The sequence below is a fragment of the Pleurodeles waltl genome, chromosome 8, assembly GCF_031143425.1.
Source record: "Pleurodeles waltl isolate 20211129_DDA chromosome 8, aPleWal1.hap1.20221129, whole genome shotgun sequence".
NCBI classification, from domain to species: Eukaryota; Metazoa; Chordata; class Amphibia; order Caudata; family Salamandridae; genus Pleurodeles; species Pleurodeles waltl.
Window position 1 is genome coordinate 1,045,060,996 of NC_090447.1, and position 27,810 is coordinate 1,045,088,805.

General features: G+C 44.8%; 1 pseudogene; it reads right to left on the reverse strand.

Moving 5' to 3' along the window:
• Positions 1 to 27,810, reverse strand: LOC138249576 (MOB kinase activator 2-like; annotated as a pseudogene).

Here is a 27,810-nt window from a genome sequence, read left to right on the forward strand (position 1 = left end):
ACATGGTTCTGAAAGATTTTACAATTAGTGTTTGCCTCTGGCATGGGGAGAAGGCCAGCTCTCCTTCAGGTGTTTCTGTGCTGTGGTCCCACCACCATTCTCAGTCCCTCCTGTGCTGCTGCTACTACTGCCAAAATTGGACCAGAGCACCTTCATCAGGTCATCGATAATGGAAGTTTTCTTATGGTCTACCAGGTTAAACTCTATCATAAACAAGAGGGAAGTGACTGTACAGTGTGTTTAGGTTTCCATGAAGTTCGAGTGCCACTGTCTCCTTTAAGTAAGCAGATTAGCTATGGGCCAGCAGGTGGAAGAGAAACCGTAATATATGCTTCACCAGAGACTCAAACAAGTTTGAAACGTCCTTGCCGTATTTTGTGGGAAAGATATCTTCATCCATCAGCAGCTTCTGAACTGAGCTCATGATGAAGTCGACGTACTGGGGGGAAGTGCACTTGATTTTCTTCCCTCGCTCATCAGACCAATTGTATTGTGTGCTGCTTACAATCATGGTCTGACAGGTGTCTTGAGATTGTGCTGTATTTCAGGTTTATGTGGTAGAAAAAAGAAGTTGTGTTGCTTGCTAATCACTCATTGAGGTGTATTTCCCACTAGCCCCTTGAATTTGAAAACAATGGCTCTGGACTTGGTATGCTCAGGCTCCAGATACAGCTTCTTTTCCTCTGGAACCGGCTTCTTCCCATTGGGCTTTGCTTCGGATTACTTAATTCCATCCACGGGGCTTTTAAGACCATTTTGTAACATAACCCAGTCTTCGACCTGGATAGATTCCAGGGCGGTCCCCACTAAAACTGATGTGATTGTCAACCACAATAGGAAAAAGTAGTAGGAAGGGAGATAGTGGGTGGGGAAGGAAGGAAATAGGGGGAAGCAAAGCCGAGGGGAACAAGAAGGGCTATTGGTGGCTCAGATTCTCAACTGAGAGCGCGGAGCCCAGCACCCCAGTCCCTTCCCAGAACTCATTCTACAACTAGAATATAAGACATATGGGTCCTGGGGACTACCACCTCCATGGGGCCAGGCCAATGTTTAAGTATGACTTCTATGGCTTCTTATTACCTTGGGGACCATCACCTCCCTGAGGCTTGGCGTTCAAATAAGAGGGTAGCCATGCGGACCCCCCCTCAATACTACTTGAATGACCCAGGCACATCAGCTCCCCTGGGTGACAGTAATTTTCAATGGAGGAAGGGGGATGCGTGCCCCCTCCTGGGTCATATTCGTCCCCAGGGAGCCCAACCTGCCGGGGCATGGGCAAATTTTAACTAGGTGGGGTGGGTTTTGGCCCCAGGGACTACCATCTTCCTGTGCTTAGCCCTACATAAAAAAGAAGGAGGCTGCACGGCTGCCTCCTCCAGGACCCATTAATGGACCTGGGGACTACCACCACCTGGCATCTGCTCCCTCTGCCCCAACCTGGACATAGTAGTTTTCTGTTGCTTGCCAGGAGTTATGACAGCTCTAGCCAAGAAAGAACAATCTGTATATCCACTCCCAGACGGCAGGGAGCAGACTTTTCATCTGGTTTCTGGCCTGCTGTTAGCCAGCAGGAAAACAGATGAAACAATTGCTCCAGCATTTCTTGCTGTTCCCTGTGTGCAGGAGCAATGGGACCATAGGGACATTGAGGCTCCCCTCTGCAGTCTGGCTGTATTCTTGAAAAATCTCTTCTGTGGTAACTGTGATGAGCAGGATCAATGTGCACTATACATTTACCCAATGAGGCTGCATTTACCTATTAGCCAGTGGAAAGTACCCCAATTGGGTAAACATTTTGTGGAAAGTACTCCAATTGGGTAGACATTTTGTGCAAAACAGTGGATTCTTCTTGGATAAATAAGCATTCTGGCAATGATGCTAATTTCACAGAAATTAAACCCCAATAAGAAGCACTTACAAATATAAACATAGCAAGTGCCGTGGTGTAAGCTCTGGATCTGTAAAGGACAAATCCTTTCAACTTTTGAATGTATCCAAGACAAATCAAGGGTGTCTTATATGTACTTCCACATTGCAAAATACCCTGAAATATTTGATGATGGTGAATGTATCCTTCCTCACCCCTGCGTCTATAAACATGCACACTGGGTGGCCTGGGTGGGGCCCAGGCCCTCCAGCCAGCCTCACCAAACACAGACAATGGCTATCCATTGCGTTGGGTTTGGTGCCTATGGAGGATTGGCCACAGGCCAGGCTCTGCAGCCAACCATCTCCACACACAGCTGAAAGCCATGCATAGCCTGGGGTTGGGTGCCCACGGGAGGATGGCCACAGGCCCTGTGGCCAACTCCTACCACACATGGTTGGAGGCCATGTGTGGCACAAGGTTGCATGCCTATACAGTGTTGGACATAGGCATCCCCCTAGGTCACTATAACTCTTGCTCTAAGATAACTATAACTTGCTGCTTGGCCATGCACAGTTTTCTCATCAATATTTTAATATAAATGTTGGAGTTATATTCTAAATGATTTAATAGAAAATGGCATGATGATATAATATGTGGGGTAAGTAGGATTGCATGGTGAGCGCACGAGTTATAGTTAACGTATTGCAAGAGTTATTGTTACTTGAAATAACTCAATCTATACCAGTTGAATTTCTATGTTTTGCACATGTAAATTCTGAACCTAACTATAAATTCCATGTAACCTTTTTTGTGTGCTTATATATATTTATTACCTCCTGGCCATCACCAGTAAGTAGTTATAGTTAGGACCTAGTTTACATTGAAAAATCATTTTTCTTTTGCTAATAATTTTAAAGTTATTTAATGAATTTTCATGAAATTTTCAAAACTAGTTTACCACTCACTTCAGCTGCTGTTTTGAAGGTTTTGGGGTGATTCATCAAGCAGGGGCTGGGAAAAGGGGGGTCTCAAAGTGCATTTTCCCCACGTAATTTGCCAGAAGAATTTGAGACACAACTAAACCCCGAACCGCTGAACAGAATTACACTAAATTTGGCAGAAAGCTTCTTGTAATTTGGTGTAAATCTGTTTAGTAGTTTTGGAGATATTAAAGAAAAAAAAATTATGTGTATCTAGCTAGGCAGATTCACATGGCAAAATGCCGCATTTGACTGCTGCCACTTCAATAAGGAAGCCACCTGGAACTCTGGACTCATCCCAAGTCCCATAAAAAGATAAACAAAAACACAGAAGGCAAGCAAGGAGTACCTGATCCCATAGGCCTGGTGGTAGGGTCCCACAGGGGCTGAGGCCAATTTTTTTAATTTTTTTTATTTTACATAAATTCACAGAAGATCCATTGAAAAATGTATTTAAAAAAGTGTGGTCTCCTGTTTTTTTTTATCCCACTGAGTTAGGTAGGTCGTGGGGGGACAGCAATATATATATTTGGAGAGTGGGGCTTGCGTGGCCCAGCTCCATAGGCTAATTTTTGGCCCTTGGGACGCCATCCATGAGCCTGGCCTTTTGAAAAAAGTTAGAGAGGTACTCATCTCCCCTCCTGGGTCAATTTTGGCCCCGGGGATTCCATCCCCAGGGGCTTAGTTGTATGCAAAAAGAGGGGTAAGGTGCACTCAGCCCTCCTGCCTGGGCCATTTCAGCCACAGGCAACCATACCCCTGGGGCCCAGCCACAATATCAAAGGCCTGAGCCATTCTTGACCCTTGGGACCCCAGCCTACCCTGAGAAATAGCGGATTCCCTGTCAATATGTGTGCCTGCATGGAAAACTGTTTTGCTTGCGCGTGACTGAAGCAATTTCTAAACTTCCACCATGAGCAAGCAAACACTAAGGCCCATAGTTATACTTTTTTAGCACCACATTTGCGTCCTTTTTTGACACAAAAGCGCGCAAACTTACAAAATGCAAGTGTATTTTGTAATTTTACGCTGTTTGTGCATCAAAAAGCGGTGCAAATGCAGCGCTAAAAAATATGGGTCTAAATCTGCTCCAGGCAGGCGGGAACATGAAAAATGCTCTTTCCCTCTGGGAGCAGACTTTTCATTAGTTTACCTGTCCGCAGGGGACTGGCGCGGGAGCTCCCGTCATGCTCCGCGCCTGTGTGAGACCTTGAGAGCAGCGTATGGTGGCAGGACGCGCTGCCAAAACTCGGCTCGCATCCAGCAAAGAATAACGGCTTATACCTCTACGGCCGCCGGACAAGGGACAGCACTGAACGGCAAGCCTTGCAACGCCGCTCGGAGCACTCGACACTACACGACGCACGCGGCGCTCAAGTACAGCTGCCCCCCCTCGCCTCCTCAATACAGCTACCGGCGGGAGGTTTTGGGAGCGGATTATCTTGTGCCTGCAGTTGCGCTGGATTGCACAATGCACGCCGCTTCCAGGAGAGGTGCCACAGTGGTGCTGGTTACCCACTAGTGTTCCTTCCCTTTTCTGCAGTTGTTTCAAGGAATGTGGAGAACTCCTTCCCCCCCACGGCCACCGAAGGAAAGAGTGTGCAGCCTCCAGATGTCCAGATAAGTGCAAAAGGAAGGGGGGGGTTGGAGTGGATTGGAGCTCCTTTGTTTTTGGTAGGCATGTTGGAAGGGACTTTTTGACTCTTGGTTCGCATTGCTGTAAGACCCAAAAACTGTAGATAAGAACTGCAACAATGCACAAGATTTTGGAGGGCTTATCAGACTTTTTGGATTGTGTTCAAGCTAATTATATCTCTAGCCCACCATTGGGGCACAATTGGGACACAACAGAAGTGCTTCCTACCCAAATGGAGTTGGCAGTGCCTCCTCCGGTATCCCCTCGACTCATTTTACTTTACTGGTATCTCTACAAATCAAGACCATCTCTTTCCGGCATTTCCCTTTTTTTTTCTCTTCTCCTTACTACAAGGAAGTGCATGACTCGAGCAAAAGGGTCCAAATCGCGGGCAAATGTGCAAATTTCTGAAAGTATCTAAATCTAAAACCCTGAACCCAGCTTCGGGAAGGCTCCGGCAAAGCTCTAGCCAACAGGACTCGATAGCCCTCTCAATGGACTCTCCTTAGACTCAGGATCTTTTATTAGCCATCTCAGGTCCCACTTCCATGTCTGAGCTCAATACCATGTAGCTCGTGGAAGTGCCTGCCAAGTGTTCATTACGATCTAAGGAGCCATCTCTTCAGCTACACTCTCAATCCTCCTCTACCTTCCAGGTGGACACAGTCATCGAATCACCCTCAGCATCACCCAATTCAGCAACACCAGGCACTCTCCATCCGGAGTCTTCCAATTGCCCCCAACCTAAAGCGAGCGCGAAACAATCAGCGAAACCTGCATATCCCTTGTTTTCAAACTCTAATAGCAACCTTAAAGAAGCACTTATTTCAAGTATGAGGGGTGCAAAAGAAGGAGGGATGGAGAGGAGAATTCTCTCAGGCGAAGCAATTATTTCAAACACAGGTGAATCATTCGCCTTGGCTCTAAATTCTGGGCTGGAAGGACCATGTGTAGAAGTTCCCGCTTCATCTGGAGTAAATTCCACTACAAATACGGGGTCACCCCCGGCTCTTCTTCTAACCTCCTGAGTTCAGCTTATGTAATAAGCAGGATAAAGGGTTCGTCAGCGGTGGAGGAGTTGATGGGACAAATTCTGGTGGAACTTCAAGCCATAAAACTCTCTCAGGAAGAGGCTCGTAGAGAGAGAAAAGACCACTTTTCTCAATTGAACACTCATTTAACTGTTCTCTCCTCTCGAGTCTCACATGTAGAACAGAGGGTCTCCGACCTAGAAGATGCAGAGAATTGAATAGAATCAACAGATCCAATCTGAACTGGAAGACCTCCAGTTAAAGCTGGACTAAGCAGAGAACAGGTCCCGGCGTTCCAATCTCAGATTTGTAGGGGTCCCAGAGGGGACTGAAACAGCCTCATCGGTGACTAACATTGTCTCAGAACTCATCTATAAAGTCGTCCTCGCGGATAGGGAAAAAACGGGAGGAGACCTCACTATCATGCGGGCTCATAGGGTACTCTTCACCCACCCTGTCAACTCTAAATATCCACACACCATTCTGGAGATTTTCGAATTAAGGAGCAAATTCTCTCTCAAGCTAAGAAAGAGAGGGAGTTTAAGGCTGATGACCAGTTTACTTTTCGTATTTTTTCAGATATGTCAGTTGCATCTGCACATCGGCACCGTGAGTTTGTTGGTCTAATAGACAGTTTCAAAAGACTGGGGGCGCCGGCTGGTATTATGCAACTTGTTAAACTTTAAGTTTTACATAAAGGCCAGCATGAACGTTTTTCAGAATGTCCAGGAGGCAACTAACTTCTTGGAACTCTTAAAAAAGCAAGAAGGGGGTACTAGATAAGGGGGTGGTGACTAGAGCGGGGGTAAGAACTTTAGTTAGCCATTTGACATTGTACACTATAGGTCTTTCTTGTAACTGATATTACTATGGTTAAAAATCCTGCTGTTCGGTGGGAATATTAGGCATCAGAAGTTAATAGGGGGAGGCGAGGTGATTGATTACTGTTCGATGAATTGCCACCACACTGCTATTTCCGACCTAGGTCTCCAAGGGTGCCATGTCACTGCACTCAATTTTGGGGTTCATGGGTGAGGGTGTGGGGGCGGGGGGTGGTTCATTGTACGGTGGGGTCAAGACGGGTCGGACCCACCAGGGTAGGGGGGGCAAGGGAAGGAAGGGGGTCAGGACAGGGCAGGGTCACGATGAGGGGGGCTCAAAGGGGGGTACGGGGCTTGGGGGGTGAAGCACAGGGTGGAGCTAGATCAACAAAAAAAAAAGCAGGTGGAGAAGAAGCAGCCATATCTGATACCCAAGGTCAAGGTTCAGGAGGCGAGTGCAGGAGGAAAATGAAGGGAAGAATGCAGCCACAACATAATCGGCCATGGAGGGGATGGAGGGGAATAAACAGAAGTGACCAGGTCCAGGTTTAGAGTAGCCTCATGTAATACTAAGTTTTATGCCGTTCTCAACTGGTTGGCAACATCTCAGATACAAGTTGTCGTTTTGCAGGAAACCCATCTGAAGGTCAAAGGAATGCTACGGAAACTTCCCGCGGGCATCACCCACTATTTTTTTGCGTCGGCTGAGGTCGCAGTGCGAGGTGTGGCAACTCTGTTCACTAGCAAATTGTCAGGAAGGATAAAGGGCGTTTTTAAGGACCCACTGGCAAGGTGGATAGTAGTTACTACTTTAGTAGTAGATAAAGTGATCCATTTCATTAGCTTTCATGGTCCAATAGAGGATAATGTAGCATCAATACAGGCTCTCTATAGACATCTGTTTCTACTGCCAGGCTATTTTATAATAGGTGGAGACTTTGACGTTATACCAAATATTCAATGGGACACTTCGCGGCAGAATAAAACACAGAACAAACCAAGAGCTTGTCAAATGCTCAGGAGAATGTGCATGGAATTAGCACTAGTGGATGTGTGGAGAGCTGATTATCCCCAGGCGAAAAAATATACATGCTATTCTAAAAGGCATAATACTGCTTCATGAATCGATCACATTCTAATTTCATTTCCACTGAAGTGGCAGGGGTCAGGAATACTTACAAATCCTTTCTCTGATCATTCGGTACCATGGGCTGATATTAAGGAATTAGGAAGTCAGCAGCGCCATCCACAATGGCGCTTTGATAGATCTCTTCTGACAGACGAGAGCTGGGTAGCAAAGCTCAAAACATCAGTTTCTGAATTCTTGGAGGTAAATAGGATGTCAGCCTCTATTTCCAATATTTGAGGGGCCACCAAAGCTCATATTCACGGGGGGCAATCTCTTTTCAGGCCCATCGAGGGAAAGCAGCTCGTGAAAGAAGCAACCTACTTCAAAGGGAGCTAGAACAGGCTCTAAAAAAGAAGCAGGCAAAACCCAATTGGGAGACAGAATTAGCATTGGGCAGGGCTCAGGCAAAATTAAGAGATTTTTATCTGTCACACAAGATATTAAATAGGCATACTAGTTTCCAGAGGCAATACGAAGAAAGCGAGCATGCAGGTAGATTTTTGGCATGGTCAGTTAAGAAAAGATCCAATTCCAATTTAATAAAAGCAATTTTTGATGAGGAACGGGGGGTAATGACTAGTCATCCTGAAGAAATAGAAAAAGTATTTCTCTCACATTATCACAAGCTATATACCGAGACGAAGCAAGCAAATAGTTCGCAAATTAAACAGTATATAGCCGCAGTGACTCTACCAGGTTTAGGCACAGGTGCCCAGAATGTATTAGCGTCCCCTATTACTTTCAATGAAGCGGTAGCGGCAATTATGGGAGCTTCTAATGGGAAAGCACCAGGGGAAGATGGCCTCCCTGAGGAGGTTTACCAAATATTAGAGGGTCAAATCGCCAAAATGCTATTAGAACTATTCAACAAAATATTAGAAGGAGCTGCGATCCCTTTAGAATTTTCAAGAGAGATAGTTGTTAGCTTTATTAAAAAGGACAAATCACCGGAATACCCAGGCTCATATCATTCGATTAGCCTATTAAATCAGGACTATAAGGGCCATATTTATACTCCGTTTGCGCCGAAATTGCGTCGTTTTTTTTGACGCAATTTCGACGCAAAACTAACGCCAACTAACGCCATATTTATACTATGGCGTTAGAGGCGAATAGCGCCAAAGTTCCCGGAATGTGCGTCATTTTTTAGCGTGAACCCCTTCCTTGCGTTAATGATATGCAAGGGAGGCGTTCCCGTCTAAAAAATGACTCCCAGGCCTTTACGTGGTATTTATACTCCCGGGCAAAAGAGACGCCCGGGAGTTGGCGTGGCTAAAAACGGCGCATTTGCGCCACTTTTTAACGCCTGCTCAGGGCAGGCGTTAAGGGGCCTGTGGGCTCAAAATGAGCCCACAGGTGCCCTCCCATGCCCCCAGGGACCCCCCCTGCCACCCTTGCCCACCCCAGGAGGACCCCCAAGGATGGAGGGACCCACCCCAGGGACATTCAGGTAAGTTCAGGTAAGTATAATTTTTTTTTTTTTTATATTTTGTTTTGGTGGCATAGGGGGGCCTTATTTGTGCCCCCCTACATGCCACTATGCCCAATGACCATGCCCAGGGGACATAAGTCCCCTGGGCATGGCCATTGGGCAAGGGGGCATGACTCCTATCTTTACAATGATAGGAGTCATGTTGATGGGGGATGGGCGTCGTTAAAAAATGGCGCAAGTCGGGTTAAGACGATTTTTTCGACGTAACCTGACTTGCCCCATTTTAAGACGCCCATGCGCCATTTTCCCCCTACGCCGGCGCTGTCTGGTCTACGTGGTTTTTTCCCACGCAAACCAGGCAGCGCCGGTCTGATTGCGCCGTCTAACGCCATTCCATAAATACGGCGCCCGCATGGCGCTTCAGAATGGCGTTAGACGGCGCAAAACTTTTTGACGCTAAACTGCGTTAGCGCAGTTTAGCGTCAAAAAGTATAAATATGGGCCTAAGTTGTTTACTAAAATACTAGCGGTCCACACTGCTCAGGTGGAGCGAGGGTTAGTATACGAGGATCAATGTGGATTCCTGCTGGGGAGGCTATTATCCACTAACACCAACTTCCTGGTGTAGGCAATAGATTATCTTTCCCACAATCATTATCTGGCAGCGATCATAATGCTTGGTGCCGAAAAGGCATTCTATTTGGTCCAATGGGAAGCATTGTTTTCGGTCCTAGGCAAGGTTGGCTTCCCGATTAAGTTTATTCAAGTGTTGCATAGGCTATACGCAGGGGTGTTCAAGCCAAGATTTTGGTAAACATACAAATAGCAGGCCAGGAAAGATATGACGGGGTACGCTGCAGGGCTGCCCTTTGTCCCCCGTACTGTTTGCAATTTTTTTAATTGAGCCATTAGCTGTAGCAATTCGACAGGATCAATATATACAGTCTCCATTCCCTCTAGCACCCAAGGTGAAGTTATTCACCAATGATATGATTTTATACCTTCAGGCAGACACATACAACATCGATAGAGCTTTCTCCAAGATCAAGGCTTTTTCGGGTTTGGGGTGGTACAGTCAATAAGTCTAAATCAGAGGCTCTCTTGTACAATGCAGAAACATTAGTCCTGCCTAAAGATATTCGGGTAGTATCCTCGTCCCACAATCCCATTAGATATTTAGGTATGTATGTGTCCAGAGATTCGGCAGATCTGTTCCAGCTGAACTATACAAGGCTTTACAAAAAAGTTCAAGGACTACTGTCGCAATGGCAGGAATCTACTATGACGATTATAGGAAAGACTGCACTAATCAAAATGATGATCCTTCCCTAGTTAATTTTTGTTTTCTCCAGTGTAGTTATGCGAGTCCCCAAGAAGTTTCTCCACAAGTTGGATTTACTAATCCAACAGTTTATATGGAACCACAAGCGGCCCCGGCTGCAGTTAGAAAAACTAGCCTTTTCAGTGGAAGAAGGGGGCCTGGCACTTCCCAACTTTCTAACCTATTATGAGGCTTCTATATTGGATTGGGTGTCAAGGGCCGCGCAAAACCCAAATCTTAATTTCTATCTTGATCAGATGCTGAGAGAATCAGGCATACAGCTTCCTCGATTTCTTAAGATTCCCCGTTCACCCAAACAGGTAAGATACAAACTGTCTGTAATGTTACGGCTCAGTATTCTCCAAATACAGGCAAAATATCAAATCTACAAGATTCAGACCATTCGAGTCAGGGATATATGGATGTTAGGGGCCTTATTTATACTTTTTGGTGCAAAACTGCACTAAGGCAGTTTTGCCCCAAAAAGTTTAGCACCGGCTTGCACCATTTTTTAGCACCAGCTGGGCACCATATTTATGGAAAGGTGCAAGCCGGTGCAAAGGGTAGGCTAGCTTTAAAAAAAATGACGTTAGGCAGTTTTGAGTCAAAAATAAATGATTCTGACCAGATTAGCATCATTTTTTTACGCTAAGGGGCATATTTATACTCTGTTTGCACTGAATTAGCGTCATTTTTTTTAACTCTAATTCAGTGCAAAACTAACTCCATATTTATACTTTGGTGCTAGACCCGTCTAGCACCAAATTTATGGAGTTAAAGTCATTTTTTGGAAGTGGAAACCTACCTTGCCTTTATGAGATGCAAGGTAGGCGTTCCCGTGCAAAAAAATGACTCTATGGCCTTAACACCATATTTATACTCCCATGTAAAAATGGTGCAAGGGAGGGAGGAGGCGTCCAAAAATGGGGCAAAGCTTGCTTTGCCCCATTTTTTAAGACCTGGGTCAGGGCAGGTGTTAGGGGACCTGTGGCCCTATTTCCATGGCGGAACACCATAGAATAAGCCCAGAGGTGCCCTCCCCAGGCCCTAAGGGCACCCCCACCCACACTAGAGGGACTGCGAGGATGGGGGACCCCATCCCAGGTAAGTACAGGTAAGTGCATTTTATTTTTGAAAGTGCCATAGGGGGCCCTGAAATGGGCCCCCATACATGGCACCGGGTGCAATGGCCATGCCCAGGGGACCCCTGTCCTCTGTGCTGGCCAGTGGGGTGGTGGGCATGACTCCTGCCTTTTCTAAGGCAGGAGTCATGTGGCATGGTAGGTTTAGCACCATAAAATGACACTAATCTGGTTAGAGTCATTTTCTTTTACTCTAACCTGCCTAAAGCCATTTTTTTGTGCTAAACCCTCTTCTTCTATACTGCCAGCCCCACCCGACTAAAGTAATTTTTTTAAACTCTAACCTACCCTTTGCACCGGCTTGCACCATTCCATAAATATGGTGCCTGGCTGGTGCACAGAAATGGTGCAAGCCGGTGCTAAACTTTTTGGTGCAAAACTGAGTTAGTGCAGTTTTGCAGCAAAAAGTATAAATAAGGGCCAATATTTTGTAAGTTTGCGCCACTTTTGTGTCATAAAATGACGTTAATACGGTGCAAAAAAAGTTTAAATCAGGGCCTTGGTGCTAGATGGGTCTAGCACCAAAGTATAAATATGGAGTTAGTTTTGCACCGAATTAGAGTAAAAAAAAATGACACTAATTCGGTGCAAACAGAGTATAAATATGCCGCAGAGTATAAATATGCCCCTAAATATGGCGTTAAGGCCATAGAGTCATATTTTTGCATGGGAACGCCTACCTTGCATCTCATTAAGGCAAAGTAGGTCTCCATTTTCAAAAAATGACTTTAACTCCATTAATTTGGTGCTAGAGGGGTCTGGCACCAAAGTATAAATATGGAGTTAGTTTTGCACCGAATTAGAGTAAAAAAGAATGACACTAATTCGGTGCAAACAGAGTATAAATATGCCCCTAGGTTTGGAACTCAATTCACGCAGTGTCCAGACATGAGAGGAAGTAGGTATCAAGATTCTAGGGGATTTCTACATAGGGGACCATATTAAAACATGGGAACAATGTGTAAAGGAACAAAGGGATATTCCAGCTAATTTGAAATTCTCTTACTGTCAAATTCAACACTTCTTCTAATCAATGGAAAAAGCAGGCAACAGCACCTCTGAAGTTATTGGTCAGGATTTCTATAAAAATCAAGTAGGCATTGGCAGATGGTATGAGACACTGCAGGGTGGGCGTTCAAACAAAGTAATTTCTCAACTTCTGGCTACTGTAGAAAGTATCACGGGTGTAAAGGAGGGGTACAACAATGGCACAAGCACAACGAGGTGTCTCAAAAAACAATTAGATGAGCAAATCTTTTTAAAAATCGCCCTGTACTCTAAATGGTTGCTATACTACACCCCTTCTAGAAACAAGGAAATGTACCCAGAGACATTAGGTCTGTGCCCTCGTTGCCAAGGGACTCAGGGGGATTGGCTCCATATGTAGGCTATTGGGAGGCAATTTTCCAAAAGATCAGTATCATGATATCGTACGATATAGCCCCTAACCCATCAGTGGCATTATGAGGTATTACGCAAAACACAAATTTGTCCATCGCATCTAGACAAATAATATATGTGTGCACTTTGATCGCCAAATCATTGATTCTGCAGGCATGGAAATCATCAGTGCCCCCCAGATATGTGGCATGGGAGGCAAAAATTGGGGGAACACGGGTAAAAGAAAAATTGGATGCTTAGCGGACCGGAGCATTACGTAGATATCAGGGTATATGGGGGAAGATGAATGATTCAGTGGTGGAGTAGGTTGTGTGGGGGGGGAGTTGAGGGCCAAGGTATGAGATCCTGTTTCGGGAGGGAGTGTTTTGGTTATTTTTGTGTCAAGGGTTCAGGCAAGTGCGCAAGCTTTCAAAATAGATGTACGGATAATATTGTAAGGACAAGTGCATCTCTATATTTCAAAATAATGCTTGTTGGGTCTATGTAACATGATTACACCTGCGCAAAATAAAAAAAATTAAAAACAAAAACATGTGGTTACAGTTTCACTGCAAAAACAACAAGTGATGGACGGAATGCTGAACATTGTCAAACACTCACCCCCAGTCATAGATCTGGGTTTATTCCATCGTTCTTTTGCTCACCATGCCACCCCAGTTTGGACCCAGCCATATGCAAATCAGTCTTGACCCTGTTCCTCATGGGAACAGTCCAGACCGAACTGCCAAGCCAGGTCCTCACTGGACCGGAAACAAGCATCCTGGGACCGGTTTCGGGGTTTCACCCCTCATCAGCCAGGCTAGCTTGAATCCAGTGGCATGGGAAGCACGGGACCCACGTCTGGGCATACCCTTCCCACTGAGGGCGACAAAGCAAAAACAACAAGTGATGGACGGAATGCTGAACATTGTCAAACACTCACCCCCAGTCATAGATCTGGGTTTAATCCATCGTTCTTTTGCTCACCATGCCACCCCAGTTTGGACCCAGCCATATGCAAATCAGTCTTGACCCTGTTCCTCATGGGAACAGTCCAGACCGAACTGCCAAGCCAGGTCCTCACTGGACCGGAAACAAGCATCCTGGGACCGGTTTCGGGGTTTCACCCCTCATCAGCCAGGCTAGCTTGAATCCAGTGGCATGGGAAGCACGGGACCCACGTCTGGGCATACCCTTCCCACTTAGGGCGACAAAGCAAAAACAACAAGTGATGGACAGAATGCTGAACATTGTCAAACACTCACCCCCAGTCATAGATCTGGGTTTAATCCATCGTTCTTTTGCTCACCATGCCACCCCAGTTTGGACCCAGCCATATGCAAATCAGTCTTGACCCTGTTCCTCATGGGAACAGTCCAGACCGAACTGCCAAGCCAGGTCCTCACTGGACCGGAAACAAGCATCCTGGGACCGGTTTCGGGGTTTCACCCCTCATCAGCCAGGCTAGCTTGAATCCAGTGGCATGGGAAGCACGGGACCCACGTCTGGGCATACCCTTCCCACTTAGGGCGACAAAGCAAAAACAACAAGTGATGGACGGAATGCTGAACATTGTCAAACACTCACCCCCAGTCATAGATCTGGGTTTAATCCATCGTTCTTTTGCTCACCATGCCACCCCAGTTTGGACCCAGCCATATGCAAATCAGTCTTGACCCTGTTCCTCATGGGAACAGTCCAGACCGAACTGCCAAGCCAGGTCCTCACTGGACCGGAAACAAGCATCCTGGGACCGGTTTCGGGGTTTCACCCCTCATCAGCCAGGCTAGCTTGAATCCAGTGGCATGGGAAGCACGGGACCCACGTCTGGGCATACCCTTCCCACTTAGGGCGACAAAGCAAAAACAACAAGTGATGGACGGAATGCTGAACATTGTCAAACACTCACCCCCAGTCATAGATCTGGGTTTAATCCATCGTTCTTTTGCTCACCATGCCACCCCAGTTTGGACCCAGCCATATGCAAATCAGTCTTGACCCTGTTCCTCATGGGAACAGTCCAGACCGAACTGCCAAGCCAGGTCCTCACTGGACCGGAAACAAGCATCCTGGGACCGGTTTCGGGGTTTCACCCCTCATCAGCCAGGCTAGCTTGAATCCAGTGGCATGGGAAGCACGGGACCCACGTCTGGGCATACCCTTCCCACTTAGGGCGACAAAGCAAAAACAAGTGATGGACGGAATGCTGAACATTGTCAAACACTCACCCCCAGTCATAGATCTGGGTTTAATCCATCGTTCTTTTGCTCACCACCGGTTTCGGGGTTTCACCCCTCATCAGCCAGGCTAGCTTGAATCCAGTGGCATGGGAAGCACGGGACCCACGTCTGGGCATACCCTTCCCACTTAGGGCGACAAAGCAAAAACAACAAGTGATGGACGGAATGCTGAACATTGTCAAACACTCACCCCGAGTCATAGATCTGGGTTTAATCCATCGTTCTTTTGCTCACCATGCCACCCCAGTTTGGACCCAGCCATATGCAAATCAGTCTTGACCCTGTTCCTCATGGGAACAGTCCAGACCGAACTGCCAAGCCAGGTCCTCACTGGACCGGAAACAAGCATCCTGGGACCGGTTTCGGGGTTTCACCCCTCATCAGCCAGGCTAGCTTGAATCCAGTGGCATGGGAAGCACGGGACCCACGTCTGGGCATACCCTTCCCACTTAGGGCGACAAAGCAAAAACAACAAGTGATGGACGGAATGCTGAACATTGTCAAACACTCACCCCCAGTCATAGATCTGGGTTTAATCCATCGTTCTTTTGCTCACCATGCCACCCCAGTTTGGACCCAGCCATATGCAAATCAGTCTTGACCCTGTTCCTCATGGGAACAGTCCAGACCGAACTGCCAAGCCAGGTCCTCACTGGACCGGAAACAAGCATCCTGGGACCGGTTTCGGGGTTTCACCCCTCATCAGCCAGGCTAGCTTGAATCCAGTGGCATGGGAAGCACGGGACCCACGTCTGGGCATACCCTTCCCACTTAGGGCGACAAAGCAAAAACAACAAGTGATGGACGGAATGCTGAACATTGTCAAACACTCACCCCCAGTCATAGATCTGGGTTTAATCCATCGTTCTTTTGCTCACCATGCCACCCCAGTTTGGACCCAGCCATATGCAAATCAGTCTTGACCCTGTTCCTCATGGGAACAGTCCAGACCGAACTGCCAGAAACAAGCATCCTGGGACCGGTTTCGGGGTTTCACCCCTCATTAGCCAGGCTAGCTTGAATCCAGTGGCATGGGAAGCACGGGACCCACGTCTGGGCATACCCTTCCCACTTAGGGCGACAAAGCAAAAACAACAAGTGATGGACGGAATGCTGAACATTGTCAAACACTCACCCCCAGTCATAGATCTGGGTTTAATCCATCGTTCTTTTGCTCACCATGCCACCCCAGTTTGGACCCAGCCATATGCAAATCAGTCTTGACCCTGTTCCTCATGGGAACAGTCCAGACCGAACTGCCAAGCCAGGTCCTCACTGGACCGGAAACAAGCATCCTGGGACCGGTTTCGGGGTTTCACCCCTCATCAGCCAGGCTAGCTTGAGTCCAGTGGCATGGGAAGCACGGGACCCACGTCTGGGCATACCCTTCCCACTTAGGGCGACAAAGCAAAAACAACAAGTGATGGACAGAATGCTGAACATTGTCAAACACTCACCCCCAGTCATAGATCTGGGTTTAATCCATCGTTCTTTTGCTCACCATGCCACCCCAGTTTGGACCCAGCCATATGCAAATTAGTCTTGACCCTGTTCCTCATGGGAACAGTCCAGACCGAACAGTTTCACTGTCAAGCCAGATTTCAAAATAGTGCATAATGTAGGGTTTCATTCCTCAAGAAAATTGAAAATGGATCATTGGCCCACACACTGCAAAGATTTACAATGGATTCAGAGAGTCATGCAACACCTAGATTTAGGTGTGTTGATTTTATGATTTTCAAAAGTTATGGATATGAATGCATGTGATTTCATACCTTCCTGACCTTGGGCTATTGTCCCTCAATGTACGTGTGCAGAATATCTGCATTATGTAGATTTTGTTTGCTTAGGGTTGGGAAAGTATACAACATTATCTCCTGATCTGTGTTCTAATATTTTGGAATAAAAATATGTCTAATATTGTTATAGTTTACCTGCCTGCACTGAAGCGGGCTGGGAAACAGATAGAAAGATTGTTCCTGCCCACAGGGAGCAGTATTTTTATCTGTTCGCTGTGGTTGGAAGCAATGTTGGTTCCTACTAGAGGTGGGGAGACAGCTGAGACTGTTGGGGCCTTGGGGCAGCCCTCATGGGCCTAACCCGTATTGTGGCGGGTGCTCTTGGTGGTCACCAGAGCACCCACCCTTTGTTGGCTGGGCCCAAGAGGATGGGGTTCCCAGGGCTAAAATCAGTCCAGATATCAGCCTCTGGAGGGGGACTGCATGCCCTCTCCCACTATTGTAATAAAGCAAGCCCCAGGGAATGGTATCCACCTCCCCAAGCGTTGAGAGGCCCCTATTACCCCAGCCCTGGGGTGAATATTCTTTGAATAGGCAGGAGGGCCACATGCCCACCCCTCACTGATTCAAGACAGGCCTCATGAAGCACAACCCTGGTGCTGAAATGTTGTAAAATGGGGAGTGGAACACACCCACCGGGCTGAAAATTTTCAAAATGGGGAGGAGGACCTTGTGGCCTCCCTCTCAAAACCTGTAAAGAACCTGGGAAGCCCACCCCCAGGACTGATTACTTTGATGGAGGGAGGATGCACACCTGAGCTATCAGTGGCCCAGGAGGCCCATCACTCATGGCCGCCTCAGTAGCTGTATTCCAGGGAGTCCATCTCCAGGACATGGCATTTTCTCTGCCTGCAGTAGCTCAGGCAGGGAAACCTGTGTTTCTTCTCACTTGGCACAACAAATTTCAAATATCCTGCACAGTGGAAACAAACACCAAGTCCACTCCTTGCTGGCAAGAGCATAAAAAATGCTCCTGCCTACTGGGAATTGACTCTGGATCTGTTTCACTGTCTACAGTGAAGGGACAGAGAAACTGATCAAAAGATTGCTCCTATCTACAGATAGCAGCATTATTAGCTGTTCCCTGTGGTGAGAGCAATACTAGCTGCTGCTGTGTGTGGGGAGCTAGATGGGGCCCTGGGTTCATTGGGTCTTCCCCCAAAGCCCCCAATGACATTACAGTGGGTGCCCTGGGTGATCACCAGGGCACCCACCTTTAACATACCCTGGCCCTGGGTGAATGGGATTCCTGCGGCCAAAATCGGTCCAACGAGGGTTGCTGTGTACTGCCCTCCACCTTCTAAATGTCACTGGGCCCTGGGTGATACCAATCCCGGGGGCTAAAATTGGCTCAGGGGCGAGTGCAGCATCACTTTCTGAACTTGCAGAAGGACTCTCAGAGGAGTGCCTGCTACTGTGACCTGATGTGCACTCTGCAAAACATTTGCTGTACCTGAAAGAACTGCTGTGCTGCCCGCAGTCTGCCTTGGCTAACCCACCTGCTTGAGCCCTACACCCAGGACTGCCAGAGTGACTCCAACAGTTAGTTTCATGACAACCTGTTCAGAGCCACAAGGGCATAAAAGGCCCCCACCATCATGAACCTGCACCACGACTCTGCCTGACTGAGTTGTGAGTGGTGCCCCACGAGTCCTGACCCTTGGTCATAGAGCAAAAGGTGTCCAGATAGCCAAAATCCAAAACTAAGGACTTAGAAAATGCTTGGCTAAAAACTGCTCTGAGAACTGAGAGGAGACTGGGACCAAGCTGCTTTTCTATTTGCCCAAGATGCATCACTGGGTGGCCTGACTTTTGGGCTGACCTGTATGTGTTCTTCCCCGCAGCACCAAATCCTGTTCAGAGGACCTTTGCTCAAGGGTTATTAGAGCCCAGGGAACTGTCTCTGGCTACAACCTCCTCTTTCATCCCACAAGAGATTCTCAACTTCCAAAAAAGAGACAACATGTTGGAAAATGGATTATTGGTAAGGGCAGATAAGTACCTACACTTAGCAATATGCCACTAACCTCCACTTAGGTCCAGTTAGGTCTCAATAAATTAAACCCAGCTCAATCTTTGGTAGCTTGGCAACGAGCGACAAGGCTTAACTTAGGAGAAAAATGTGTAAAGCATTTAAAAATCACAAAACAGTAAATAAGTAAAGCACAAAACACAACATAAATCACACACCAATTTATAAAAAATATATTATATTTTTATCTTTAAAATGACATCAAAATGATTAAAATCGGATAACGGGAACAGGAGATATGAATTTTTAAAGAATTAATGTGTTCTAGCACATAGAAGCAACCAGTGCTCAAAGGGTTAAAAAAGGTCACACTGGAAAGGAACAAAGTCCAGAGTTCAGGCCACCCATGAGGTAACACTGTCACACTTACTTTCAGAAGCGTTTCTTGATTCAGGAAAGTGGTCCACAGCACCATCCAGGGGTTCAGAGGCTCTGGTTTGCCTCTTGGAGTTGCTAGCACGCCTGGTCCTTAGTAAGTAACTTACAAGGGGACCCATATAGGCCGAAGAACCTTTTGGATCGCAGGGAGTATCCTAGCCATGTAGTGACCAATGTTATCAATATTCAATATAACTCATCAATAGCCACCAAGAGAATCATTAATTATTAGATAATTATATCAACATTTCAAGAATAACCACAACTCAATATACGTTTTATCAATTTTATTTCCCTATTAGTTACAATTCTAATGCATCGGTTAATTTGAACTTTATTCAATCAGCTCAGAATTAGTTTATTAATGACCTCCAATAACATAATCTGATCAAAACTTGTGAAAACATATGCTCAAATGCTTCAACGTAAGCCATCAAAGATGAATATTGACATTAATAGCAGAGTTTAGCAGTCAGTTCATCAATCATTTGTCACTGTCAATGTCCCCCAAAAGAACCCTACCTAACCCAGATTAGCATCAGAATGTGGGACTTCATGTGAAAAACAATTTAGAAAAAATGAATTTAGAAAAAACATCTAGCTAGAAGAGAAACTATCAAAACAGCGCAGTTTGTACCTAGAAGAAAAGTCACAAAATTAATCAGTCATATTGTCATAGCTACCTATCACAACAAAGTAAGTCTATGTCTTCAGGTCATCAATTGATCAGCAATGCATCAGGCTCTCAGTGCATGAGCCCAATGATACAATCTCGAATCGCATCTCCTGACGTCATCAGCATTCACCCCTCGCATCTCGCATCTCCCTAAATTCTTCTTCCGCATCTGAGGTTTTAGCCCCTTGTCATGACTTTTTTTTCGAGTTTTTCAGTCCATCCCCCTAATTCCTAATTGGTCAATTAGTCACCATATGTGATGCTACCCAATACATTTAATTCTACAAATCTATGAGCTCTAGTATTTCGTTGTTCTCAGTTCATTGATTGGTTCACTGTACGATGTCCTCATCATCCTGCTCATCAGGTATCAAAAATGTTACATCTTCCTTTTCAGTCAGTGTCTCTATTGTTTGAGTCCTGGGAAAGTACATCTCGTCTACTCTACACATAATTGTAGCAATTTGATTCCATCATCTCCTGTCCGTCGGTACATTGCAGAAAATTCTAATTAAGCAAACGTTAACATTGAGTGGTTCAGGGTCAGTTTAGCATTTAAACTTTTCTCCAGCATGTGCCGATAATTCAGCTTCTGTATGAGGCCTGGGAAGACTAGGCCACAACTTCGGCTAAGTTAACTCTATGATATAATGCAAAACATAGGTTATACATATCAGTATGGCACATTACTACATTATTATTACACATTTTCATTATTTTAAGCATTTTTTATAATTTTTGTACAATTTTCGCATATGTGGCTGACATTCTCCGTGGGCACATTTTCAAGTGTGCACAATATTTTCTCTATGATTAATTTCTCTATGAACTTTTGTTAATCAAAACACATAAACCTTCATTAATAATTTCTAATTAGCATATCTGCTTCAACAGTCCCTCCTCTGAATACTAAATATGTCATCACACCTTTCTTTACCATCATTTCATAATTCAGTCTCAGCTATATTTTGTCTCCTCCTCAAGTCTTCCCTATAAATTCTTTCCCTGTTTCACTCTTTTCTCCTCTGATTATTTTTTAGATCTTTTCAATTTTATCTTTTGACATAATTTACATGTTCCCCATATTCCTAATATGCAAGCAATCACAATTAATATTCCCTGTATTATTTTTAATAATACCCCATTCCAAATTTGACTAAGCCAATTTCCCACTGAAGCAAATCCCTTTCCAACCTTTTCCCAAACACCTGGTTCCTTCAATTCCTTCAAATCCTTACTTGAGTTAGTCAGATTAGTGAGTAAGTCTCTTATCTCCCTATCACTGCCTGGTATATAGGAACAGCAGTGCCTAGCATTTATCATCTTACAGACTCCGCCGTCTTTCGCTAAAAGAATGTATAAAACAAGCCTATTTTGAAGCGTTATTGCTTTATCCGTGGTTAATTCAGTATCTATCAGGAGTATTGCTCCTGTGAAGTTTGTCAGCATGTTATCCACAATAGTAGAGAACTTTCGTATCTTGATTGAATTCAGAACGACTCCCACTGAAGGAATCACTACACCAAAGGTATCTCCCACAATTGCAGAAGAGGTTTCCCTCCTCTGTCGCTTATGATGTAATTCAGTCAATTTCGGAAACTTCTTTAAGTCATCTATCTGGTAAATCTTTGGGAAAACTATCTCAAAATAACATGTCCCATACCATCCTCTTGGAAGACAGTAATAAGCATTTAGTCCAAAAATATGATAGATCCCAGGAATCGCAGGGTCCTGACCATTCAACATAAAAGTCCACTTACTCTGAAACAAAAACACATGCCTACATTCACTTGTTCCCACAAATAAAGTGTCAATGTGTGATTTTGGCCTATATATACAAAGCTACCCTACATGTAGTGCATCTAATGCTAATTTCCCTTGTGTTCTTATAGCAGTGTAAGCGTAATCATTTTTATAAGTCCTTTTCTCTAGACCTTTTTCTAATTTTTCTTTGAATGCCTTTTTCCTATCATCAGTATGTCCTATAATGCTCTTCTCTAAAGGTGTAAGTAAGCATGTGAGGTTGTTATTATGCACATAAGCTGTCCCAAATGTTAGTGTAGGCTCAAAGTATCCTCTCACTAGCACTGTATCATGCTCTCTAGCTATTTTACTCATATATCTAATAATAGGAACAAAGGAAATCACGACATCGTAGTTAGAATAAAAATATTGTATGTATTCTTGGTTATAGAATATTGTTAGTAGCAAACTACAGCTTATTCCATAGGTTAATGGAAGACTATGGTACGTAACCCCTTCTTCTACTGATGAAGGAATTTGCGTACACACAAGAAAATTCCTCGCATCCATTGTTTCAACATACTCACTCAACAAACGATAGAAAACATTAGAAGAAAGCTCTCCTTGTGCATTAGTATAATCATGCAAGTACTTCTCATCTAACTTAAACCTCTCTAAAGCTGTTAGTGTAGTAGTTTCAGGAGCAGAAGTAAAAGTAGCTCTATTCATATAATGACTAGACATTCCCACAATCATCACTATAAACATTATTCCACACATAACAATTAATCCAACAGTCTTATATCTACAGCGCCTAGCAATTCTATCTTGATTATTTAGCTCAGCCATGATCTGTAAAGAATCATAAAGTAGAAGTAACTTTCAGTTGCAGTAAAAAATCAAAAATGAAGAAAAACAAATTCTTCTCTCACAGTTCAGTTTCACATATAGGAACCCTTCTTCTTTGCCAAAATCGATTAGCAGCTTGTCACATCCATTTTTCAGTGTCAAATCAGGTTATCAATGTCTCTTTCAGTTTTATTTTCGATCAGTCTCTTTCTTAGGTTTTTATGATTAGCTCATCAATTCAGCTCCTTGATCACCTTCAGGTTACATCAAAATACTGACTCGGAACTTCTCTATCAAAACAAAAAAACATAAACTTGTGTTGTCATTCATTGGCAGTTGCATACGCCCATTCAGGACCTGCGTCATGTTGACTTGCTATTCTCTTTCTTTTCAACTTTCGATCACCACTTAGTTCTTCTTCACTCAAATCTTCTTTTCTCGTAGTATCCACTTCTTCTTCTATTGTTTCATTTATGACCAATTCCTTTTTCTTCCCAATCTGCGATTCAGGCTAATTATCTCCTTTTCTTGTCCCTTCTGTCAATATTCTTCTCAAGATTGGACTCTTTTCCTTTTCATTCTCTATGATGTTTTCTCTTGATGGACCTGCAACGGGCTCAAGAGGAGTCGGATTACCTTGACTCTGATCTGTCTCAACTCTTTCCCCCTCTTGGTCCGGCACATGCTCTGTCTACTTTTCAACACTGTCTGCTTCTGGGAGAACCTCTGCTGAGCTAGGCTCTCCTGCTCTATCCGTCGAGATTGGTTCTTGCACTCCCTCCTGTAATTCTTCACTTTCGTCTTACAGGGGTTCTAGAACCATCTTCCACAAGCTCTGGTTCAACTTCAAGCTCTGCTGGCTCTTTTTCTGGTTCAGGTGCGGTGACCTGTTTCCCTGTTGTTGGTGCTCTCAACAACACTTCTTCATGATCTGGTGGACATACCACTCTCTTTGTGTGGCTTGCATGTATACAGTTCGGGAGTCCTGCACACTTCACAGTTGTTGTAGTTGTTAACACTACCTGATAAGGACCCCTCCAACACGGCTCCACACAGATCTAGCGAATATGCTTTCTGACAACGACCGAGTCAGAGGCACTTAGGTTGTGCCCTGGATTGTGGATGGGTGGAACGGTGGTGGCCTGCACCTCCTGAGAGAAAGAGCGAACCGCATCAGCCAGACCCTTGCAGTAGTTCAACACCATATCATCTGTAATGTTTACAAGTGCATTGGCTAGAACTGCTGGTAATCACATTGCTCTACCCATGAGGATCTCATAGGGCGACAGCCCTGTCTTCCTGTCAGGTGTGTTCCTCATCGACATCAACAAGAAAGGCAGGACCATCTGACCTTCCTCAGAAACCCAAATCTCATCAGGGCGTTGTACACATTTCAATTTAGCCCATAGACATTTCTCTTCCTTGTCAACATTACTTTGCAATGTTTTCAACTCTTCCAGAGCATCTATCACTTTCAATGCAAAATTTGTACATGTATTGTCTTCTTCTGACATCAATTCCCTCTTGTATTTTAATGATATACAGTTCAATGCGCAAAACTATGCGACTTGATCCGCATATCCATTTCCCAATGAGATGTAATCCTGTGCCTTTTGATTCGCACTGCATTTCACCATGGCAATTTCTTCAGGTAAGTGTATGGCACACAATTGTTTTATCTTGTCGCAGTTTCTCACTGGTGTACCAGTAGAGGTCAGGAAACCTCTTTGCAACCACAATTGACCAAAATCATTAACAATTCCAAATCCATACTGGCTGTCAGTATAGATTGTGACTCTCAGTCTTGCAGAAACATGGCACGCTCTAGTAAGAGCTACCAATTCTGCCACTTCTGCAGAATATACACTGCGAAGCCAGGAAGCTTCTAATGTACCTGTGATTGTGCATACAGCATATCATGCTCTCAGTGTCCCTGTACCATCTCTGAGACATGAGCCATCAACAAAAACAATTTGATAATTCTCTTCTAATCAGGTATCTCTGATATCAGGCCTTTGTTTTGTACATAATTCAGTTACCTCAAGACAATCAATCTCGATGTCTTCCTCTTTTTCAATTTCGACGGTATCACTTGGAAGCAATGTTGATGGGTTCAACATTGTACATCTTTTCAATGTTACATTTGGAGCACCTAGAATGCTCGTCTCATACCTTGTTAGTCTTGCACCAGTCAAATACTGTGTTTTCGTCCTTGTCAGTAAAATCTCAGAATGAGGTACCATTACTGTTAAAGAGTATCCCATCACTACTCCCTTACATTGTGAAAGACTTTGACCACCTGCGGCAACTGCAGCAGACAACGTGGTAAAGCTGCGACTGAGTCCAAGGCAGATGAAAAATAAGCTTCTCGCGATAAGCACCTCCATGGACCTGTGTCAAGATAGACAAAGAACAAGCATCATGTTCATGACAAAACAATGTGAATGGCTTTGTGTAATCAGGCAATCCTAACACTGGAGGTCTGCACAAACTCTCTCTCAACTCAGTAAACGCTTTCATTTGATCCTCATCTAGTGTAATTGGATCTGTAACCTCCTTATGTGTCAGCTACTGCAATGGTTTGGCAATCTCATGAAAATTTGGAATACACTGATGACAATAACCTACCATTCCCAAGAACATTCTGACATCTCTCTGCGAAGTCGGAGGACTTCTCTGCAGTATCATTGTAATCCTTTCTCTGGAGATGCTCCTTGACCCTTTCTCAATCGGGTGTCGCAAGTATTTCACTAACTTCTGACAGTACTGCAATTTCAAAGGTGACACTTTGGGGGTTATTCTAACTTTGGAGGAGTGTTAATCCGTCCCAAAAGTGACGGTAAAGTGACGGATATACCACCAGCCGTATTACGAGTTCCATAGGATATAATGGACTCGTAATACGGCTGGTGGTAAATCCGTCACTTTTCCGTCACTTTTGGGACGGATTAACACCTCCTCCAAAGTTAGAATAACCCCCTTTATGTCCAAACTTTCCCAAGTGATTCAACAGGGCAATTGAGTCATACTTACACTCGTCCCTTGTCCTGGATGCAATTAGCAAATCATCAATGTACTGCACTATTGTCGATTGATACAGTAATTCCAATGACTCCAAATTCTCTTTTCAAGATCTGATTGAACAGAGACAGTGACTCTGTATACCCTTGTGGATGTCTGCACCAGCTGTAGACTCTGTCTAGGAATTTGAAACTAAAAAGAAAGTGACTATCCTTATGAAGAGGCACAGAAAAGAAAGATTGTGACAAGTCAACCACTGTGAACCACTCTGCATTGCATGGAATCTGAAACAGTATCACTGCTGGGTTCAGCACTACAGGACAACACTTGACCACCATGTCATTCACTATTCGCAAGTCCTGCACAATGTGCACTTTCCCACACGGCTTCTTCAAGCCCATTATTGGTGAATTACATGGACTGCTGACACTTCTTTCAAATCCCCTTTTTTCAGACAATCTCCAATTATCTTCTCCACCTTCATCAGAACATCTTGTGCCATTTTATACTGTGGAAGCTGCAGAAACACAACATTCAGCTTCAATGTAATCTTAATCGGCTCCACCCCCTTGATCAAGCCCACTTCTTTACCTGTCAGTTCCCACACGTTCTCCTGTACTGTTCCCTGCAAATCCGCATGCAACTCTTTTACAGTAAACATCAGGAAAAACTCAATCAACGGGTACTCTTCGTTAACATTTTAATTTGCAGTTTCAGGTGTCTGTTTTTCCTCATCATCACTATTAGTCTGAACCTCTATTCCCGAATTCGAACAACTAATGGAACCTTTGGCCTTGCACAACAAATCTCTTCCCAGTAGAGATCCTGGAGTTGAGCCGCAAACTACAAACTTGTGCAGTCCCTGGAAGTTGCCAATCTCAACCTGTACTGGGCCCGTGATCAGATTTGTCAACTGTCTGTTTGCTACTTCCACAACTTGAACTGTTCTACCTGAAAGAGGTAAGTTCAGAACATCTGCACTTCTCACTGTAGAGCATGTAGCTCCTGTGTCCACTAAGAATGAGACTCTGTGACCCATCACCTTTCCCTTCACAAAAGGTCCTCTCTGATCTACCTCTAAGGATGCTGCAAGCATACATGGCTCTTCTTCCGAACTAATATTCATCCATTTATTGTTTATTTCATTCTCACTATGTAGAGGGAATTGGTGCACTGTGTCATTACTTCTGTCTTGTGACCTGCTGAGTAAGCATCATCTGTTGCTGTTCCATCGGGACTTGAGGTATCTGCATTTGCTGTCTAGGTACCATAGGAACCTGCTGCTGTATTGGTTGTAACTGTGTCACTTGTGCACGTGGCACTTGCACCTGCTGCATGGGTTGAAAATTCTGCAATTGATTCTGAACATTCGGATTAAGTGCTCTCATTCTAGGGACTTTCACAGTTTGAAATGTATTGACATCACCACTTTGCTGAACAACACCATCCTGCACTATCAACGGACACTCCCGCTTCCAGTGTCCCACGTTTCCACACAGGTGACACGGTAACATCTTTTTCATCTCTTGAACATCATTTTGAACTACTACAGTACTCAAGTCCGGACCACGAGTCATATTGATTCCACAACCTCTGCCTCTCACCAGAGGTTGGAACATGGCAGTTCCCTGCTGCTGCGATATCTGTTGCACTAAAGCTCCTTGAACTCCTGTTTGAGCTGCCTTAATTTGCATCACCATCGCTTTCTCCTTCAACTTTTTCTGCTTCAACTCAATCTCATCACTACAGTATTTCGCATACTGCAACACCTCATCAATTGGTTTTGCTTGCCAACAAATCGAATGACTCTTAATCATCTGCCCTATTTCATGTCTCAATCCTTTGACGAACCTAAACACAAAGTGCAACATGTCTTTCAGCTCAATTGCTTCTTTACCACAGTACTTCTTGAACGCTTTCAGCAATCTTTCACAATAGGTTTATATTGACTCCTTTACTTCCTGTACTGTCCTGTCAATTCTCTGCCAGTCAATATTTTTAGGCGAGATTCTCGTCTTCAGTAATTAAATCACCTTATAATAATGTTTCATCACTTCAGGTGAAGGTGCACCCGTAACTCTATTCCTTTCTGGTTCACTCGTCGGCCAATCCACTGCTCTCTTGCACTCACTTAACTGCTGTGTTATTAATCCCTGTAATGAAACATTAGTTGTATTCGGCAGTGGCACCTGCTGTACCACTACACCTGGAGTCTGCGGAGTCAAAAGCTTCAGGCTCTGACTTGCACTCAGAACACTTACCTCATCTGGAAGCGCAACAAGTGGATTAAGATCCATTAACCGTCTAGATCCATCAAAGGTCTGTCCCAT